Raw genomic sequence first — 6,000 nt, forward strand, 5'->3', positions numbered from 1 at the left:
TGAGTTTGTGGATGGCCTTACCAAGCAGTCTTTTAAGCCACCATGGCTCTGTGATGCATAGTAGTAATCTGATCAATTATTGTGGTAATCAACAGTCAGTTTTTTTCCCCTGGTTTTGCTTAATTTCTTAAAGTATATCCTAATGAAACAGATACTTAGAATTACTTAGAGCTGATTATTTAATACTTTTAATACAGAGTCAAGATTCACAAATTACTTGCTTAAACTCTCTATTTTACTACAAAAGAAACCCTACCAGTGCTTCAAACAGGTAATTCCTTAAGTTGGTTCAACTTTTCTTCCCAACTAATAATTTGAATTTGTAGCTCTATACTTACTTCACAAAATAAATAATTCAGTAGCCATTGCAATATAACCCTCCTCATGTGTAGATTTTATCTTGCCTTTCTCATTTCACGCTTTTCTGCAAACAATGAGTTTTCTAATTCTGGCCAGGAATAACTGTTCATATGTACAAGGCACTGTGGTCAGTGTATAACTATTCTATGAGTAGGTATTGTTATCTACATATTAAAAAATCAGGAAACTGAAGCTATTAAAAGTTGACCAAATTGATCAGAGGTTACTTGTCCCAGGCTATAGGTGCTTAAAATTCATTGAATTCTTTCCAATAATACTGCGTGATAGGTATTGTTATAGTCATTTACAGACAAGTGATTAAAATATAAAAAGTAAGTTACTTATACACATTCACTTAGCTAACAAGTGCTGGGGTGAGAATCTGAACTCTGGCTATGTGATTCCAAAGGCCACACATCTACTTACTTGCCTATGCTGCATCTTTCTTCTTCCTTTTAGCTCTAATCAACAATACCCCAATGCTATGATAACCAGTCAATCATTTACTTGCAAAACATAACAATAAAACTGAAAGTTCTTAAGGGTTCATTCCTTTTGTCCCCTCTGCACAATCATTAAGTGATCACCCTGGGTAAGACTTAATCAGAATGTGAAAGACTAGCTAAGGAGAAGCAGATTAAAACTGCCTTTCAGAAATGTGGATGCAATGGCAACAAAAAAACACACGTTGCAGAGCAATAAGATGTAAAGAAGGTAAAATAGAAAAGTGAGGGTGGATCTACAAGGGAACCCTGGCCAGATATACAGTCTAAAAATGGCGAATGCAGGCTCTCACAGTCCAGCACTTTGCTAGCACTGGACATTCATTAAACTCTCATTTGCAGATGAAAAAATGGTGGCTTAATGAAAATAATCTGAGTATTTATGAACATGGGCTCCCAAACCACTGCTCTGGCACGTTTTATGTTGCTTTCACCTTTTACAGCCTCACTTCTCTGTGTTGGTAAATAAAGCCAATAGCGTAAAAATCACCAGACTGTTAAAAAGGCTCCATGAAATAATGGATGTGAAGTGATCAACATGCTTTTTTGGCATATAATAAGGGCTCATTTAATAATAGCTATTATTTTCCAAGATCATATGGCTTAGGTGTCAATAAGAAGATTCAAAATTTATGTTCTTCAGAGAGGTTGGAGACAGGAATTTATAGGAACTGGGAAGGAGTTGGGAAGGAATTTATAGGTATCAAAAATTGAGATAAATGCCATAGAACTGGAAGAAATACGGTAAAATAGAAGCAAGTGACTAAAGAAGTATGGGGACTAGGAGAAAGGATTAATCAGAGAGTTCTATGATTTTAATTCTAGAGTGACCTAGGATATAAAATGACCATTGTTATGAGAAGTGTGACAAGGCTAAAGCAGAGGAGAAGAAGGTTGACATGGAATGATTGGAGAAAAAAATATATGTTTTTTCTATATATATATATACTATACTATAAATATACTATACATTTAGTGCAGACCACGAGGTTCAGTGATTTACAATTAGCTGTAGAAGGACATGATGCTGTAAGAGGAATTAGCACAATTTTGTTTTCAAATAATATGGGAAACTAACAAATACCTGCTCATGGAGAATTGACTAGTAACAGTTTCATAACATTCTGGGCATTTTCCAGGAGGAGAAAATCAGGTTATTAAATGGCGGACAGTTTTCTTTGAAGCGCTATGGATTGTGTCCTATTACCAGTTGATACTTTCAAGTTATCCTGTTTTTATTGGCAGTATACATAGTATATGAATAAGGCAGGAGGCACCTGGTGTTCAAATGAACTGCTCCCCTAATTTTACAATGTTTAATGTAGGCCGAGTTACTCTGCAAAGAGTCACTACTAATTATTTCATTCATGGAGCACTGAATGAAAGAAAACGAATAAATGTGAACCTCAAGATTATTGATTAAGTTATGATGACTATAATGTTATAATTCATTTTTATAAGGGAGTTTATTATCAAATTTATCAAATTTGCAAACCCATTTTAATATGTGAAGCCTAATTTTATTTCTATAGTTATCTACCTTTCTCAGTCTGGTGTTGGCACTCACTTGACGAGACTACATCCCAAATTCAAGTCACTAGAGCAGAAAAGACACTCAGATTTGGAGAAGAGCTATCTCCTATTATTTTTTCCCTTTCTTTTCCTCTCACGGAAAGAATGACATGTTTATAGTATTGTAATAAATAAGAGTTTGCTCGAATAAATGAGTAGAAAACACAGGAACAGAATAAATGCCTAAAATTGGCAATGATTAAACTACCTTCTGAGAGTTGGGGAGAAATGTTCATTGTAAAAATTGTTTGGAGTATTTTTTTGTTTCCCTTCCTCTTTACCCTCCTTTCTAAATACTTCCATCAACAATCAAAGAAAAAATGAATGAGGACATCAGTCAAGAATAAATTCCATTGTTAGGAAAAAAATCATAGATTTAATCCTTGCATTTCATGAACTTCTGGCTGCATATAAAGCAGGACTACTTTTATTTTTGCTATGTCATTTGTAATCCAATAAAATTTTTCAATTAACATTAATATTTACACTAATTACAAATATGCAATAGAATGGTTAATCAAAACATTCTGGAAAACAATATTCAACCATTCAATCTTTTTTTTTCTTAAATAAATTTATTTATTTATTTTTGGCTGTGTTGGGTCTTCGTTGCTACATGCGGGCTTTCTCTAGCTGTGGCGAGTGGGGGCTACTCTTCGTTGCGGTGCGCAGGCCTCTCAGTGTGGTGGCTTCTCTTGTTGCAGAGCACAGGCTCTAGGCGTGCGGGCTTCAGTAGTTGTGGCACGCGGTCTCAGTAGTCATGGCTCGCAGGCTCCAGAGCGCAGGCTCAGTAGTTGTGGCTCATGGGCTTAGTTGCTCTGCGGCATGTGGGATACTCCCGGACCAGGGCTTGAACCCGTGTGCCCTGCATTGGCAGGCGGATTCTTAACCATTGTGCCACCAGGTAAGTCCCAACCATTCAATCTTTAAAAAAATGTGTAACTAGTAGTTTGTCATACTTCTGGCAAGCTAACTAAAGATCGGCTTCTTGTATATTAGGCTGTTATAAAGCTAACAGCACACTAAAAATCTTCTCTCCTGTACAAATTAATTGCATTCATATGCAATGCACATGCATTACTTTGCATTTCGGTGCTTTTAGAAGTTTATATGGAGTTGATGCACCGTCTCTTTTGATTCATTCACAGCTTTGATGATCGATTATCCATTCTGAAACTGGTATGAACTGGAAGGCTGGGAAGGCTGGAAAGGCTGGAGTCCCTGGCAGTCAACTGCCATCAACGTGCAGTAATTTGGCAGAAAGCTAAAATGTGCAGTTAAATTATAGTTTCTATGATTGCTTGAAAGTGTTTTAAGAGGGTTAGGGGTTTTTTTTGTTTTTTTTTTAAATTTCCTGTTTAAAAACTTAGAAAGACTGGACCCTTTGTTGTATACTGGTATGCTTTCCAAGGGAAACTACTGGTCTTCCTGCAGTGTTGATGTTTTTGATTGGGTTTTAAAGCTGGAAACATGGGATTTTACGCTAAATTTTTAAAGCGGTTTCTTAATACAAATGGAGGTAGAAAATACAGGGTGCTGCCAAAATTTGTTTTAAAATATATTTATAAAAATGTTCAGAACTGGAATCTAAAAAATTGAATTTTCTGGATTTTTTTCAGTAATTAACTCATCCTTGTCAAAAAAATAAGAAAAACTGGCCTAGACTATCTCTACAAAAAACACATTTGCCTCCAGATTTGACTTTTCTGGCTCTAATAAAAATAGTAACATCTTGACTCAAGAAATCAAGCCTTAAATAATTAAGATCAGATCTTTTAAACTCAGATGATTTCAAATTTAGGAGAAAAGTTATGGAATTTTCTTTCCTTTGGGTTTTAAAACATCTAATTAGTTCTCTGTTCATTTTATAATTAGAAGCAAAATGTTATAACTCCCTCTTGCAGAAAAGTTTTTTTGCTAAGGATCAAATCATAGCAATATAACTTTCAAGGATACCATGCCTTTTGTTAAAATTTAGTGTCAAAGTTCTAGATATGTCTAATTGATGATAAAATAATGAGGATTCTATGTTAATGAGCATTTATGTAGATATACTGATCTGGGTAGAAGAAGGGCTTGCTTATCTAGCCATTAATATTTGCCAAGCAAAAGTAGAAATAGGGTCATTTAGCTACAAAATACAAACTTGTCCAAAGTGTACTTTACCTGTGAACACTTGAAGCCAGCTAGAAGAATAAGATACAATTTATTTTCCGTACCTCTGACAGCTGACAACTTAAATTTGGCATGTTTACTTTCATAGAAGAAAGAGTCTTAGGTAGGGCCACATCAAGATAAAATTGTCTTTAATGAACTCCTACCCTTTCTTTTCATAATCCATCCTGAAAAACAATGTTGGCACTTTGCTCTTCAATAAACAGATGGTAGAATTCTGTTGTGAGTCAGAATAATGTGTAGTAGCCTTGCTATCAAATGGACCAGGGTATGAGTCCCACTCTTATCATTTACTGGCTCTGCAAACATAAGTAATTTAACCTCACTAAACCTGATTTCCACTTCAAATCTACCAGGATTATGATCCCTACATCAGTGAGTTGGGGGGAGAATTAAATAAAGTACGATTTCTATAATCCAGTGTTGCCTAAACACTAATATAGTTTGCCCACAATTCAGTAGACCATTTTCCTGTATGTGCCAGCTGACAAGACTTTGGCTCTCTCCCATTCCTGTATCCCTACAAGAAGTCCTAAAAGGAAACAAGGAGAGGAATTCATACATGACTAGGGCCTTAATGCCACTGGTAACAGCCCTTACTAGGCTCTCCAAGTGCTGGCACAGGACTTGGATTCCTGTCTCACTATTGAACTAAGATCTTTTGTCTTCTACAGCTTGACTCCGTGTTCCCCCACCAACATCTATGGAAATGTAATTCTATTTCTGGACAGAGAGCTCTCAGTGGTGATAACCAGAATAGTTGAAAAGGAGGGCCCTGGTGGGTGACCCAGTCTGTCAGCTTTGCTCACAGCCTGGACCTCTTTCCAGTGAACAGGATTATGTGAGTGTAGATTCAAATGTAGGCTCACACTGGATCCTCCCCTGATTTCTCTGGACACATGAGTCAAGGAGCAGAGTCTAGCCCAGCCTGCTAGATGCTATATTTAGACACAGTGACTTTTTTTAAACATTATTTCAGGGGCCCTTTGTCTCTCTCTGCCATCTGGTTTCCATTACATCCATCCCAAAACTCCAGTTATTAAAAGATTTGAATTGCTTTCAGTGAACTCCGGTTCCAATGAAGAATCAGGAATTGTGGCTGGATACCTGTTTTGGACCAAGTATGTGACTCTATCACTGTGAGGATTTATTTTCTTCCCACAGTGCTCTGAAGAAGTGATGGCGTGGGCAGAAGGGAACATCTACATCCTGCTCTACCTGAATCTCCGTTTTTACCCAACAGAGACACCTTTTCATACATTTTATATGTAAAGTTCCTGGTATACAGTAGGTATTTAATACATTATTTTTTTTTTTTTTTTTTTTTTTTTTTTTTTTTTTTTTTTTTTTTTTTGCGGTACGCGGGCCTCTCACTGCTGTGGTCTCTCTC

At 36.4% G+C, this 6,000-nt stretch overlaps 1 protein-coding gene across 1 annotated transcript in view; it reads right to left on the minus strand.

Annotated features, from left to right (window-relative positions):
- LRP1B (LDL receptor related protein 1B) overlaps positions 1-6,000 on the minus strand; it is a 1,933,320-nt gene that overhangs the window by 1,790,017 nt on the left and 137,303 nt on the right. The window lies entirely within an intron of this gene.

This window comes from Physeter macrocephalus, chromosome 2 (genome assembly GCF_002837175.3).
Source record: "Physeter macrocephalus isolate SW-GA chromosome 2, ASM283717v5, whole genome shotgun sequence".
Taxonomy (NCBI): Eukaryota; Metazoa; Chordata; class Mammalia; order Artiodactyla; family Physeteridae; genus Physeter; species Physeter macrocephalus.